Here is a 17,274-nt window from a genome sequence, read left to right on the forward strand (position 1 = left end):
ATTTTACTCCTCATCATGTACTCTTTCTTTTCTTATAGAAATAATCGTTCTATAATTTTTTTCTAAAAATATAGGTGACGGTAATTAACAATTACTTATTGTTTGGGGTACAGTAAAAGACAGGTTCGTTATTACGTAGACGTATTAGACCTTCCTCAAATACTTTGGACCCCTCCCAGCTAACATGTTGTTCCTATATCTGGCGGGTTTCAAGATTGCTTTCCAGAACGTTGATAAACATTGTTTCGCCTCATGTGGAAGTATATTGCGTAACAACCAAGACGGATGATTTGGAATGTAGTTTTTTCTTTTACGCACATGTGTGTGTGTGTGTGTGTGTTGATATATGAATAGGGTTGCCAACTCTGTGAAATAAAAAAACCGGCACTTCCTCAAAATTCTCTATGACATAGGTCTCAGAATGAAGTCTCTCTGTTCGGACCTATCCATGGAAAGGAAATGTACTATCGTGAACGAAGTGCATTAACACATATATTCTGTATGTCCTTAGAACATTCACTAATAAGCTTAATAGATATATTGTGCTATAAATGAGAAACTGAAATTGATCAATCGGCATTGATCAATTTATTGTATTTACCAGTAACTACTATTTCTTTAAAATTATTGAAACAGATGAACCAAAGTATAATAATCTTTGCGTGACAATTTTGGATTTGTAAAATGAAATTCACTCTTTAAACATATAGTCTCTACTTCAACTATAGGAAATTGCTTTAAGAAGTCCTTTTCCACTCTTAATAATTGTATAAAATTCCTTGTAAGTAAATTTCAAATTTCCCCTGATACAGTCCCTGTCATCTCTCTAAAATTTTCGGGACCGCGGTGGCTCAGTGGTAGAGCGTTCACCTCTGGTGCTTGGGGTCTCGTGTTCGATCCCAGCCTCCGCCAAGTGAACTTTTTGGTGGACAAACACCGTGTGCGTGGGTTTCCTCGGGGTTCTCCCGTTTCCTCCCACTTTCTTCATTCCACCATTTCATTCATTACTCATTAACCGGCATAATCGTAGGACATAAAACTTAAAAGATTTCTCTAAAGTTTTCTAAACAGGTGAACAAAATATATTACTCGTTGATATATGGTGAAAGGTAACAGTTTTGAGTTTACAGAATGACAGCTACTTTTCAATATCTATACTTCAAACTAGATACAAACTTGAAAAAAAAAAATCGGTTATAAAGGGGCTGGAGAGAAGTTTGTATCCATCACCGGCTTTAATCAAAATAACAGCAATTTTTCCGGCCAGGCCAATGAAAAGCCGGCCAATTGACAGTCCTATGTATGAATATGTGACATTCACAATTCATATACTGGTATCTCTTTTGTATTAGCTATTTTGGTTATTAGTTATTAGATTTATTTTTATTGTGTGTGCTTTAATTCTGTACATAACCTACAAATTCTGAATGAATTGCTTGTCATGACTTCTGTAAATAAATTACAAAAAAAATTGCCCAACTTTCAACCGAGGAAAAACTTACAATTATGGTTTAGACAAAACAAGCAAAGTGCAATTCAGGAGAGTGTTCGAAAAAAAAGGGGGTTTAAGTTTACAGGGCATCTTATGGCAGTAATGTTGTATGCACTAGGTACATTTCCACAATTTATTTTAAATTTTCCTACATAAATTGTAAATAAAGCGTGTTCAATGTACATTTTTTTTATAACATTAATTTCTGCTACGAACTCTCTTCAGTCTACACTGAAGAGGAATTCGGATCACTGTCAGGGACTGAGTTTGCTAGAATCAATTGTTCACAATAATCTAGAAAAAAAAATATTTAGTGAATCTACAAAGCTTCTGCAATTAATATAACTGTACCTACGGCGTCAGTAAAAATAGAAAAGTTTCTTTTTCCACATCAAAAAGAATTGACACTTTCAAGAAATTGAATGTCCCAAGAAAGGTTATCACCATTGGTTATGCTTGCCACCGAAAAAGACCTGACAATAAGAATACTAGAGTTCAACCAGCATGTATTAGGCAGATTTGTTCCAATCAAAGATAGGAGAATGAACTTACTAATTAAATAAAGGTGATTAATCGGATTAAATGTTCTGCATTTTTTATTTTTTAAAAACAGATTTTTATTTAATTTAACATGTCACATAGCATTTGCATCTAAAATTATGCTGATTAGTCAATGAGTCCACTGTATATCTTCTGTCTCTTATCGTTCGTACTGCAACACCCGCAACCAAAATCCACCGGCCAGCACTGAGTATATCCATCGTTGTTATGTGTGTTGAAGAACAAACAAGAATGGATATAATCTGCCAGTTAACAGCGCAATTTAAACAAACTCTAGTAGATAGTAAACAGAATCAGCGACCAAAAGTTTCAATTTCGCCTGGTATACGTCAGTAGCTGCAGGACGCTTGCTGAAATCTAACGGTGAGATTTGTTACTTATACTACCTTCGCAAAAGAAACAGAACTCAAAAATTCGCTTTCATTCAAGAGTTATCGTGTACACTAACGTATAAAAGATGCCATCATTACCTGTTAAACTGTTAACAGATTGAATCCATTAACGAACTGGGACACGATAATTGTTCTAGCAATCAATTGCAAAAAACAAAATCAAAAGTTCGCTCTTTTTCAAGAGTTATCGTGTTTTCGTGTGTATACTAACGGACCGACATAATTCGCTGTTACCCATTAAGATGTTAACAGATTGACTGACTACATTAACAAACTCAGCTAACATAATTCCTCTATTTATTGCAAAGAAAAAAAAGAAAAAAGTCAGAAATTTGCTTTCGTTCAAAAGTTGTCGTGTGTTCTAACGGACGAATATAAGTCGCCGTTACCCGATAATATGCTAACGAATTGACTACTTTAACGATCTCGGCTGAAATAATTACTTTGGCTATCTATTGTGAAAAAACGAAGTTCAAAACTTCGCATTTGTTAAAGAGTTATCGTGTGTACTAGATACGTGTACAAACTCGCGAGCTCGAAGCTTGTGAGCTCGGCACTCGCGCTCAACCAGGCTCCGGCTCAATAATTAAGCGTGAGCCCGAGTGAGTCTTAGCCCCAATGAAATGAATGAGTCCGAGCTCACTTGAGATTAGTGACCACGAGCCTAGTCGAGAGAAGTGACTGGCAGCCCGAGTGAGCGAGAGCCGAGTTGAGAGGAGAGAGCGCGAGCTCAGTTGAGAGAAGTGAGCGTGAGCCCAAGAGGTGACCATTTTGACATAATCTCACTCAACCTCACGCTCACAAACTCATTTCATCCTCACACTCACTCCACCTCACTCTCACAAACTCATTTCGACCTCTCGCTCACCTCAGCGGTGTGACCTCACGCTCACATCATCAGTCTGACCTCACGCTCACATCATCAGTCTGACCTCACACTCACCCTCATGCTCACTTCTTGAGTGCCGATTTCGAACCCGGGTCCCTAGGCACAAGAGGTGAACGCTCTACCACTGAGCCACCGCGGCCCCAGAAAAAAGTCAACGCTCAATAATAATAATAATAATAATAATAATAATAATAATAATAATAATAATAATAATAATAATAATAATAATAATAGTAATAATAATAATAAAAGTAAAAACGAAGCTCTCCAAGAAGTAATTGATTTTGCTGATCTATGGCTTAAATCATTGGTCGAAGTTAAGTGAATTTTTAACCTTATGCTTGCAGTAGACATTTGAATAGAGGCCGGTCCGTATGATGCGCTTCGGCCCCTTCTCTAAGTTCTCTTTCGCATGTGACCCTCGTCATCTGCCATCTTACCAATCTCTATCTACATAAATTTCAACAGTCCAAACAGTTATTCTGGTCATTTTAGAGACACTCTCGGTATTTTCAATATTAAAACTATTAGGTACAGTCGAAAATTCGAAACGAATTTCTTGTATTATTGAAATATCTCGTATTGTAAAACTCAAATTAATCATTCTCTGTAAATTTAATTAAGAAAATGAATTTGTAACAATTCAAATCTTTCTTTACAGGATACCAAGTAAAAATGCATTAAAATTTGTACATAAACGAAGATATTTATAAAATATTTTTTCTATATGATTATTTTCTATTGTTAAAATTTTGTTCATTGACAGGGGAGTACCGCCAAACGCTTTTGGGCCTAGGGGTGGCGAAACATTAAATTCGGCCCTGGTCGAACACTAATAATAAATGAATCATCGGTGTTTGTCCGACTAATATTACATAAATGGTATGTTATCTCCGTTTTGGATAAAATATAGATGAAATATAGCTTTAGGAACACACGTGAGTAGTTCCATCCTCCTAAGTTGTTCCGCTCTATGAGCAACGATTAAAGGATTATACGAAAATGAGTTAAGTGGTCGAGGACTGGTACATTTACCCTAGTAATACAAAACATTTATTTATGGCTGTTCTGCATAGTTATATTTATACAAAAACAATTACTTGCTAACTATATTAATTTTATTTCCAAGTAAATAGCCGGTGTATATGAAATTCTATATACTTATCAAGATGTGATAATGTATCTCAAATACTCGCCCAGAATATATGTAAATTCTGTTTTCTATTTGGAGCAGAAAGGGGTGCCCACAGGCTGGTTGCACCCGTTAGAATCTTTTTTTGGGGGGAGGGCATATTTTGTTTCAAAATGACAGAATCGCACTTTTAATTATACTATAATTTTCCTTTTAAGAACGGCAACTGTGAAGGTGAATGAATGTATTCTCTGTGGGTTGAAAGGATAAAAATATGACGGAAGGTGGAAGAAAATACTCAATAGACTAATCCTGTTTAGAGAGAATGGACAAGGGCTACTAAGTGATGTAGCCTGCAATGTATTCGACATGCAAACCAGTGTGGAAACTCATTGGTGAGAAAGAATCCCGCTAAGAATTTAAGCACTCTGTTTTGGGGGCGAATAGTATATTCGGGGGGAAATTGCACTCAAGTAGTTGGAGAGATGGCTCCCTTCGGATGAGGGCGGGGGTTGCTGCAATTGTTATGTGGTTAACTGCTAGCCCAAGATTCAGGATCAAAATTCCCCTCCCCTCTAGAAAATTCGTAAATAAAACACTGACTTAGCCTACAAAATCCTTTTTAAACAAGAGAAAACTATAGTTAAAGGTACAAAGAAAAATACTCAAATCAGTTTTGGCAGTAATGTATCTTTAAAAATGTAGGTAAATACAAAACAATTTAATTTGATCGGTTATTTAATGATACTAAACAATGAATATTCTTGACCGGATTTCGAGGCCAAATATTCCAGTGTGCCTGGGAAAACATCAAGATATTCCATGATTACTTTCTACTTGCTTCTAAGAAATACCTGATTACAAAGACACTAAAACTTCTATCCTAAGTTGGCCAATGAAAAAAAAGAAAAAGGGAAGTGGACCAAAGATACTCCCTGCTTACCTATGGTCGTTTCACAGCAGGTGTTATCTTCAGATAGAGAAAAAGAAGCTTTTGTGTAGAGAACAAAAAATCTACAGTGTTTTCGAATTACAATATACTTCTCCCCGCTATTGGAAGAACCAGGTGTCTACTTTGATCCAACCTCACGCTCACAAACTCATTTCGACCTCACACTCACTCGGCCTTACGCTCACATCAGTTTGACCTAACCTCACTCAACCTCAAACTCACAAACTCATTTCGACCTCACGCTCACTCGACCTCATGCTCACAAACTCATTTCGACCTCACACTCACTTGACCTCACACTCACCTCACCGGTCTGACCTCACGCTCACTCAATCTCATACTCACATAACCAGCCTGACCTCACGCTCACATCACCAGTCTGACCAAACGATCACTCAACCTAACGCTCACATAACCAGTCTGACCTCACGCTCACTCAACCTCACGCTCACAACATCATTCTAACCTCATGCTCACTCACTCTCACGCTCACTTCGTGAGGTTGAGGTCGAGTGAGCGTGAGTTCCGAACTCGTGAGCGCCAACCTAATGATTTTGGACACCTTTGGTGAGCCCTAGAAAGCGGGAGCTCAATTGAATGTCAGCCCGCGCTCGCTGCGCACTCACATCTCATTTGCTTCAGAGACAAAAAGGTAAGAAACGCATTCCATGTGCAGAATTGAAGAGGAAGATTGAAACACTTTTAGAAAGAGAAGAAAAGTCACATTTTGACGACTGTTTGAGGTCTGACCTGTCATTTTATTGTTCAAAGAACTTCAAACACCCTCCAATAGAAAACCGACTTTTCATAATTATTACGAGGGGATGGCTAGTTAAAGTGCGGCACCTGATTCAACTTTTTAAGAATTGCCATTCTTCCCGTACCTGGACGACAGCATGCAGTCAATTTCTCAGCGCCACACGATATGTCGTTCCACTCATATCGACTAGGTATGATAAAATGAGTACCCCGTAGAACCGTAGAACTCGTTCTCTTTTACGACCCTTTTCTTCTAGATGTTGATAAAATATTACTTCCCCCCTTTTTCAATCCCTATTTAACATAGCAGAGATTATGAACACTTTCCATCATCCGGTACCACGTGTATTGACCAGGTATGGAAAAATGAGTACCCTGTATATTTTTTCTCTTTCACGGCCCTTTTTTTTCAACCCCTGTTGAACACAGCAGAGATTACAAACCCTATTTAATATAGCAGAGTTTATGACCACTTTTAGGTATGGTAAAATGAGTATCCCATAGAACTCGTTCTCCTTTATGACCCCTCTTTCCAACCCCTATGTAATATATACGAAAGGCTATGACCATATGTGGCAACCCCTATGTAGCATGGGATAAATTCCCTATGTAGCTAGACTACGAACACATATTCCAACACATAATATAGCAGAGAATAGTACATAAGGCTACGACATATTTCCGCAGAGATTATTAAAAAGTACGAACACATATTCCCGTCCGATGTAAGTCTATGACTACCAACACATATTCCAACCCCTATTTAACATAGTAGCAGGCTAGGGTATATTTTTGCAACCTCTATTTAACATGGCAGAGATTCCACCCCTATGGTGGAAGTCGAAAGTATTCGTACGCCGGCTGCAAGCTATGATTAAATGCCTATAGCTCCGAATAAAGTGTTGGAAATAGAGCATTGAAACAAAGAGAACTGCATTCTTCAATAAGAGGATTGCAAATTTGATAATCATGCAATGAAACTCATCGCTGCTAGCCCGAGCGGGCACATTTTTCTCCTATCTTCTGTCACGTTAATTGTAGCTCAAGAAATGTGTCAAAGCTCTGCGTATATTTATATACTACTCAACACTTTTGTTTCATGTTTTATGCTGTAGAATTCACCCACACCAGCTATATCTGTAGGTTTTCGTTCCACAAATGCGACTGCTAAAACAATCGACTGAAAGAAATGTATTTCTTTCATAAAACAATTGAATTGAATATTGTTTAGTCTTTCTTTACTGTGCGTTATGGGGAGGTATGAGTTTGAAATACTAACAAATCGTTTTGGAGACATTTTGTCGTTTTCTGTGCTGTTTTCAATCCACCGAAGAATGAGTCATACTCTTGATCTTTGATGTTTCTTTTTATCATTATTTATTATTGTAAACGATTGTGCTGGTTATTTTTAGAGTATGCGGACAAGTTTTGTTACACCAGTATTCTTTTTACAAATCTCCAAGTTTCGAACGAAAGAAAACTTGTGTGGCATCGATTTTTGTGCATATTGTTTACGTAAATACTAACTCATATTTGGCAACATGAGCAATGTAGAAGGTTCGAAAGTAAGACAACGAAGAATATGTTGCTCTCGGCTTCCGAAAAAGCGATCCCGTCAGGAATACGCTCTCAAAACGTACTGGAAAAATCGAAGAAAATCTGAAATGCACACGTGAGCACAAAGAAAGACTGCTTTTTTCAAGTGGAAGGGAGGGTGACATGCAAAAAAGAAAAAGAAAACATCCTATATTTGTGTCGAATACATATTTTTCGGGATCATTGACATAAGTAGTAATATTCCAGATGTGGTATATGACCAAGTTCGGCCCTATTAGCATGGGGTTCAGAGGAGAGAACCGGTGAAGATTTCCGAACAGTTCCTTTGACGTAAGTTTCGATACACTGAGAGTGAAAAGTGGTAATGCACAAATACTTGTATCACATCCGGACCTATCCGAGATATGATTTCTGGGGGACTGTCGTTTCTCCATGGAGGATTCCATTCCATTTCGCCTAATTCCACCTCGCCATTGATATGCACCCACATAAATTTTAGAAAGTCGTTGTCGTTGGCTAAAGATACGGACTGAATTCAATTTGTGAATCTTTTATCATTATTAGTGGTATTATTGACAGGAAATAGTTCAGACAATTCTCTATTGATGGAGGAACGAGGAAAATACTACATCTGCCAGGCGAAAGGGAATAAGTCAAAATCGCTACTTTCCAGGAGAGAGGTTTAAAGACTTTTTAAAAGTTCAGTCGTCTATATTTATTTTTATATTAATGATATAAATGTGAAGGTTATACAGTAACATACTTGGTCTTATACAATGCTGCAGATATGCTTTTATCTGATACTTACAGTAACATTCTTTTACAATAACCAAAAGTAAGACTTATTACCTTTTTACACTTTTTTAGTTATTAGTTACTAAGGGAGACGGGATGGTTTAAGTCGCCGTAAGAATATAACCTGTTGTACAAATTATGGCATTTTATTTATTTTAAGTTTTAACTTCAGTTTTCTTTGTTTGTTAAGCTTTCTACATCTATTGTGACAATGTTTTTATAAAATTACACTTATTTTTACAGGAACGAAATTAATATTTTTCAAGTAACTTTGAAACATGACAGAACAGATTTACTTGAAAAGAAACTATTCTAGCTTTGAATCTTTACATTTTCAGATAATACAAGTAAATTTCAATCACTTATAGCTCTTCTTTTTCTCCTTCTTCTGACTGAAAAATGTCAGGGTCTGTGAATCTTACAGTTGGAGACGACACCAAAGATGTGTAGAATCCATGATATATTGGATCTATTAGGGGTAGCAAAACAGAAGATCTTTATTCTTTTCGGGATTTATTGGATTCGGTCTTGAGTAGGTTGGACCAACGGTTGCATTTTTGCCAGTGTTTTCTCGTCAACGGAAGTTCATTGTGAGAAATGTATCATCATCTCGAAGACTTGTTTTGTGGTAGACTACACCAAATTCTCTCTCGTATTTCAACCATCTTATTTCGACCCATTTTATTTTAACTCCTAAAGCGTTGTGATGTCTGTGAACAAGCGATGACTTTAGCAGATCTGAGAATGAAAGAAATTTTGTGGTATCCATTTCCACGACTGTGAATGGTCTCTTTCCTCGAGCCATTCTAACCATCATATAGTATACCCGTGGGACACAAATTTGAATACTAGAACTCTTTTTACATTTCTTAATTCGGACATGATCAGCATCGCGCTCTAGATGAGTATCTCCAGGCTCCAAAAAATTATGATCTATTCTCTGTAAGGTTATCTTTTGTTTGAGTGCGAAAGTACACATTGCCACAAAATTGATATTTTTATTCTGGTCACCACACGTGTCAGAATACATAGTAAGGTGTTTCACTGACTCAGGCAAATTCATTATATACTCAAACATACACGACGCAATCTGATTGAATCCTCGTCCTCCTACACCTTCGTGCCACATGTAACAAGTTGCTTTGTCATCATTAAGCAAATGAACAGTTAAATTGTGTGCCCATAGAAGTCTTTTGTAAAATGACACACTTGTTTGGCGTCGGTAAGCATTGCTGTAAGTCGAATGTAAGGACAACTGATTCTTCTCCACTTCTCTTGCGCTTCTCCTTGTCACTCCTCTTCATGTTATAAGCATATTCAACTTTAAGTTGATGATCAGATAGCTGCCTTTGAATATTGTCAGTCTCACTTGAGGAACAATATTTTAGTTTCACGTTAAGTGTGTCACAAACCTTGCACGTATCAATTATTGGTCTTTTAATTGAAAGAAATGGAAATTCTTTACGCATAAAATTGCGATAAAATGTGTAGCTCACAGGTTTTATGCTTTCAGGACACTCAGATTTGTATATACATTTCATATATAGTTTGCTTGTTTAAATAGCTAGGTAGGCATTTCTTGCTACTTCTTTGTCGTCCATAATGCGACTCAGATGCAGGTATTTGTTAAAATGTTCATTCAATGGAGTAGTGGAACCTCTTCTATTGGGAGATAATATTCCTGATGCTGATTTCTTCTTTTTGTTTACAACAACATTCAAGTACTTGATCTCAATGGAAAAGGTTTTACTAAAGCAGCCTTTGCACACTTGAACTTTATTGCCACCAGGATGAGTTAAGAAATAAGTTGTTTGCAAGTCACATTACGATTTCGTGGATTTTCTTTTCGAGGTCTTGAGCTTTGTTTTTCTGATATGGATAGCAGATTGCCAATAAACTGAGTTTGTACATTGTGGTCTCCGAGCTTCCAAAAGTCTAGAAAAATGGTCTCGAGTTCCTCTTCTGAAAATTTCTTGTAGCATCCGGAACGACACGTTGAAAGAGGTATCCTCTTCTTTTGAGGTACAACAGTTCCACTAGTCGAAATGCACTGCTGTCCTGAATTCTTCTTTTCCTTTGCTTCTTTTTCGACATTCTTCGCTTCTTTACTTGCCGATCGTTAGACTACTTACTACTAGGAAAATCTTCATCTCTTTTCAGTTTACTAAATACACTATCAATGTTTTCCTTATCATCGTATTCTGAGTTGACACTAAGCTTTTTATTCTTCCTGCGTTTGCTTAGCGAGTCCAAAACGGGTTTGGAGAAAGATATACGTTTCTTAGTCTGTCTAACCCTATCCTTATTTTGTTGGAAAAAACGTTTTCTTCCGTCAATGTTCTTTCGATAAGAACTAGAATCCGAAGCGCCATCACTTTCTTCCGGGTGATAACTGGGACCAGAGTCCGAAAGTAAATCACTGATACTGGAATTAGATAATTCATTAAAGTGCTGCACATGAAATTTTCTTCCATTGTCATTACTACAGATCAAGTTCAAGGCATATATACTGAGCATATAAGTCTTTAACTGGAAAACTAAAATATTTAAATATGAGCAACAAGTAGCGACTGTTGCCAACAAATCTTTTCATGATAATGATTAAATAAAACTGGCACCAACCGCTCTGAAAATATTTAACGCACAACAATTTTACTTCTATAAAAAAAATACGCTACATAGCTCTTTGATTGTATAAAAAATACGCTAGATCAAAGTTTCCACCAATTAGCCGCTTCCCTTTCTCCACCTTGTCAATAGTATTATGTTACATTGTTCACTTTGCCAACAAAAGTAACCATAAGAAATGAAAACTCTAATGACTTATTACTTTAAAGAATAACATAGTTTGGTATCGTTTCATATAGAAATGCATTTGGCGAAAGGGAATAAGTCGACTTATTCCTTTTCACGGTGTAGATCTTTGAATGATATGGACTTATTCAAAACAAGAGCATGCTTATATATCCCTTATTTATTTTCCTACGAGTGCTATTATTTTACAGTACATAGAGCCAAACCATATATTTCAAATTGTCAAATAAAAAGAAAATGAGACTTTTGATTTATTCCCTTTTGCCTTGCAGGTGCACGACTGAGTAAAGAGGCTCATAGCCAGGTGAAAAAAAACGTAGTGGCAGGATAGTACGCCGAAAAATAGCACAAGTTACTTCAATTCATATTTGACAAGGTCTAGACATTAATATGTGAAAATATGTATTTGAACACCCTTCATATTAGCATATTTCACACTAAGATTTCCTGGTCATTTCTTGAATACCTACGCAGTCAATAATAGTGAACTAAATTGCATCAATTGCTTCACTGAGTCAGTAACTATTTCTTAACCTATAAAATATTCAGTGAAAAGTATTTTAAATTCTTATATATTGATGCAGGAACTAACTGAAGTATTCATAACAGTGACGACGCCAGTTTTAATTAATTAGGTGGGAGTAAGCGGAAGGACAGAAAAAATCGGGAGACAGCAAAGTTTTGTATACGAAAAGGGAATTTATTACTTCGCCTATATGATAATACAATTTGTCTGCAGGGGGCAGGAAACGTCACATGGGACGGACGCTTGTCCTTTTATTCCCCTCTGGCGTTGTCACTGATTCTTAATTTTCACATAATTCGGGGTATCATAAACGTGTTAGGGCATGAAAAGTGGAAGGGTATCGCGAACGAAACGCGTGTATGAAACTTCTACTAGAAGAACTTGTAAGAGTAAGACGGAAAAGACAGACAGGTAACATACTCTAAATAATAAAGTTAGAAGTTCGTATGATAGTAAGTTCAATAGTGAATTAGTTCAGGAATGTAAACACACTAGGGACATATTCTAAAATTAAAAAAAATAAAGAAAAAGGAAAAAAGAAAGAAAGATAAGAAAGAGATTAAAGTAATTGATTGGTTTTAAAATACAAAGCATTCTTAATAATTACACTTACAAAAGCTTTGCTCTCCCATGCAACATACAGGATGCGGCAGCGTTCATAGTAGGATATTAAAAACACGCCATCACTCAGTAACTGTATTTTATTTATTACCTCTTATGTCAATTAATAGTTAAAGGTATGCCATTTACTAATGTGTAAGTCATTGTCCATTGCATGGATTACTTTTTGAATATGACTCCTGTCAAATGATGCCCCCTCTGCACAACACATTCATCTAGGCGGCGTTGGAAGCTTTCCATAACTCGGTGTAACGTATTCCCTGGGACATTGCCGACGGCAGTTCTGATGTTATCCTTCAACTCAGGAATTGTGGCACAACGTGTTCGGAAAACTTTTTGCTTCAGGTAACCCCAAAGGAAATAGTCTGCACATGAAAGATCAGGTGAACGAGGCAGCCAGGAAATGTCACCAAAACGGGAAATTACTCTACCTGGAAATGTCTGTCGCAAGAAATCCATGCACATTCTGGCTGTATGCGAGGTCGCTCCGTCTTGTTGAAACCATAATTGTTCCACATCCACATCGACCATACCTAATTGGGGAAGAACGAAGTCTTGCAGCATCTTTAGGTAGCGTTCACTTGTGACAGTTACAGCTACACCGCTGTCATCCTCAAAGAAGTAAGGACCAATAATCCCAAAGGAAGCAACTCCACACCACACTGTGACACGAGAATTGTGCAAGGGCTTGATGTGCAGTTCATGCGGGTTTACATCACTCCAACAACGCATATTCTGTTTATTCACTGAACCACCTAACTCGAAATGAGCTTCATCTCACATCAGGATGGTGTGCAACATTTGTGGATTTTGGCGAAGGAGATCACGCATGGATAAGCAGAATGTTTCTCGTGAAACCCAATCGCAAGGCCTAATTTCCTGAACAATCTGCAGCTGATATGGGTGAAAATGGAGATCTTCGTACAATATTCTTCTGAATGAGCAATCGGACATATGCACAGTTTGCAAATGACGACGACCAATCTTTTTGGGCTACGCAATATTGCAGCACGAACATTTTCCACGGCTTCTGGTGTCCGCACAGTTCTTTCACTTTTTCCCGGTTTGCCATTACAAAAAGAACCTGTTGTTCGAAATGCACGTACCCACCTCTCAATGGTCCGTCCATCTGGAACTTTCCCATGACGTCCAAGTTGAAATGTTGTCGAAATAGACGCTGGGTAGCAATAACAGAGTTGTTATTCTTGAAATAACTTTCAACAGCCAAGGCACGATGATGTGCACTCCACCGCTCCACATCAGTGTCACACTCGAAATGACAGCTTATTAGTACACGAATGCGGCACGAGCTGGCGCGCATTCATACAGTACGCCATTGTACTACGCAAGTCAAATTACGCTATGAACACTGCCGCACCCTGTATTTTCCAAAAATGATAAGTCATACACTGAGAAAATATGTCTATCGGAAGGACAGTTCCCCCTCGGAAAATATACTATACTCTTAGGCAAACTAGATTTATCAAACATGTGTATCTCTTCTTTTTATGAATTCTAACAGCATTCTTCTAACTTGGACAATGTAGCACGAGTTTTGTTTATTGATGTAATGCACTTAATTCTAGCCAGTTTTCTTCTGTCAACTTTTCATAAAATATCCCAGGCATTCTTCAGTTTCTTTGGGGATCACCCTTGCGCCTCCTCTGCACCACATCGAATTGTGCATTGATGGAATCTACGACTAAAAACTTTCCCTTTTGCTAGACTTCGATCCGACATTTTGTTCTCGAGTTATGACTGTTTCTGCACTTTTCCGACAGTTTTTCGGCTGGTCATAGTGTCAAAAGCAAGTATTTGTGCACCCAGGTTGGCCTATACTTTTTGTCTTATCTTAGTGTCACGAATCAGCTCCGAAACATTATCGATGTTGTTTTGAAACACCCTGTATACTTTTAATGAAATGAGTAGCTCTTAAAAGTATTGAATACCTGAACCATAATGGTTTCTCAGCCCATTATTTTATACGACGAAACATTCTATTTATTCTTTGAAATTAACGAGAATTTTAGTAAGTTAACTTTACTGACTTCTTGAGATCTTTAAATCTACTCTAGGCGAAATGTAACTACTGTATTATGTAATTTCAATATTTATAACTAAAAACTAAAACAATATTACATTGACATATAAGAACATTTTTAAAGCAAGAGACACTTAAATAGGCCATAACAATTGTAAATTTAAACCATTAAAATCCTGTCTAATTAAAAGACAAATATTTCCTCATATAAATCAATGGGCTAGAAAATGAAAAAGATGGGGATTCAACATCCAAGAAAACACACACACACCTCCTTTCATTAAAGTTTTCTTTTTCGAATGCTACTTTTAAACGATGGCGTGTCGTTTACCACAACTTGATTTTGGTGTTGTTTGTCACAATATTTTCATTGCGGATTTATCAGATCTTATTACCGCGAATAATAGCACGCACCTGACAAAACAGCTAACATTCATATTGATTCACTGTGAATAAATGGCAAGTATTTTCGTCTTCCAGACGAGCGAGGTCTCATATAACCTGACTGCTCAAAGAGAATATTAAAGTCCAAACAGACTAACACAAACATTCTAAATTTTACAATAGCTTCATAAATTGACATAATTACTTTTTCCCTTTTAACGTCCTTAATATCACCTCATTTTATATAAGGTACTGTTTTCCATTATGTTATGCAAATTTAGAACCGGCTTTTTATATACCTTAAGAAATGTATAGATGAATCGCACTATGTTTATTATTTTCAAAAGTATTACACATAACTTCTTGACTCAAACTGATGTTATGACGTAAATTCCATATTCACAAACATCTCACTTGAGCTTTCATTAATTTTAATTTTCTTTGATTGTTGTTGTTTTAACAAAATACAGGCAAAAAATCAACACACTTTCAAATTTTCCGTTTTAATACCCTTAACTTTGGCTAACTTATAAAATGAACATATTTAATACATTTTAGCAGGATGATATGCCTACAAACACGTAATTAAAAGTAGAGGCTGCTCCTCAGAGAAGTCACACCCTTAAAAAAAAATAATTTTTCTTGCTTCAAACTAAGAGAAAAAAAGTAATATAATGGACTTAGAAGGTTCGGGACTCGATTGGGAACACTACTGTGGGGTTCCAGGTTACATATATATCCCAACTAACTTGCAGCTTTATCCAGTGTAAAGTAGGACTGAAGCCCAGTTTATCCAGTGTATACCTGAGGCGTCAAAGGGAGGCTATAGCCCCTAGTGCCCCCTTGGATCCACACCTGTATATATATATATATATATATATATATATATATATATATATACAAGACTTTCAGAAATATAGTGGTAAGCCACATTTACATTGCTCCGAGTAAAAAGCGAAATTTGCCGCTTCAGGAAAGGATGATAAGATAAATATAAGATGGTGAAATCTCATTCTTTTACAAATATGGCTTGGCAGTATATTGCCATAAGCTCTCCATATATATATATATATATATATATATATACTCCCTTCCCTCCCGCCCCTAAGTTCTACCGTCAAAGTGATAGGATAGAATCCACTTTAGGTTCAAACCTCATATATATGTTGAAAATTTGTTTGAGATTGGTCGGGTGGTTCAAGAATGATGAGGTTGGGCCGCGGCGGCTCAGTGGTAGAGCGTTCACCTCTGGTGTTTGGGGTCCCGGGTTCAAACCCTACTCCCGCCAAGTGAACTTTGTGGTGGACAAACACCGTGTGCGTGGGTTTTCTCGGGGTTCTCCCGTTTCCTCCCACTTTCTGCATTCCACCATTTCATTCATCTCTCATCATCACCGTCTCCTTTAGCCTAAGCGGCAAAACCGTGGGACGTAAAACTCAAAAATTTCATTTCATTTCAAGAATGATGAAGTTACAAAGGCAGTCACTTTCATTTCTATGTTTTGTGCATATATCTGTCTCCCCTCCCTTCCTCTACGTTGTACTGTTAAAGTAAAATGATAAAAATCATGCCAGACCGAACTTCATTTATGTTGAAAATTTGATGGAGATCGATTGGGTTGTTAAAGTGTTATTGTTTTTTTTTAAATTTTATTTATGTCTCCTCTGACCTCCCCTTTTCCTAAGCTCTGCCGTCAAAATGAAATGTTAAAAAACATCCCAGGCCCAAACCTCATCTACGTTAAAACTTTGGTCGAGATTGGTCGTTGGTTCAAGAGTTAAGTTATATTTATGTTTTATAACTCCCACTCCTCCCCCTTCTCTAAGTTCTACGGTCAAAGTGAATTGATAAAAGGGCTTCGAGGCCTGAACTTCATTTATCTTGAAAATTTGATTGAGATTGGTCGGTTGGTTCAAGAGATTAAGAGACACAAACATAGTCAGTTTCAATTTTATAATATGGACTTGCTTTTGGCTAGTTTTATAATATAGACTAATATCAATTACCTGATTCTCAGGGTTAAATTTAAAAAAAAAATATATATATATATATAGTAGTAATATGTTCCGTTTGTCAGTCACGTTTTACTATTACTAAAGTGCTGTCTGATATCGGTCATTTTCGATAATTTATATATATCTTCTCCCTCCTCCATGTTGCGGGGCACAACATCGAAAGTGACATTGTTCATTTCAATGACTTCGAAAACATTTAATTTGACACTTATATCTGTCATTTTCGATCATTTTTATATATCTCCTTCCTCCACCTTCCCTCATGTAGCGGTGGTGAATTTGGATTTAAACGGGATCTTGTGTGTCACTGTTCATCTTAGTGACCCCGAAAACTCTGGATTCGA

At 36.9% G+C, this 17,274-nt stretch overlaps 1 protein-coding gene across 1 annotated transcript in view; it reads right to left on the reverse strand.

The window, feature by feature from the left end:
- Positions 1-17,274, reverse strand: part of LOC145674329 (uncharacterized) — a 43,503-nt gene that overhangs the window by 11,945 nt on the left and 14,284 nt on the right. The window lies entirely within an intron of this gene.

The sequence above is a fragment of the Thermobia domestica genome, chromosome 17 (genome assembly GCF_964235325.1).
Source record: "Thermobia domestica chromosome 17, izTheDome1.hap1.1, whole genome shotgun sequence".
NCBI classification, from domain to species: Eukaryota; Metazoa; Arthropoda; class Insecta; order Zygentoma; family Lepismatidae; genus Thermobia; species Thermobia domestica.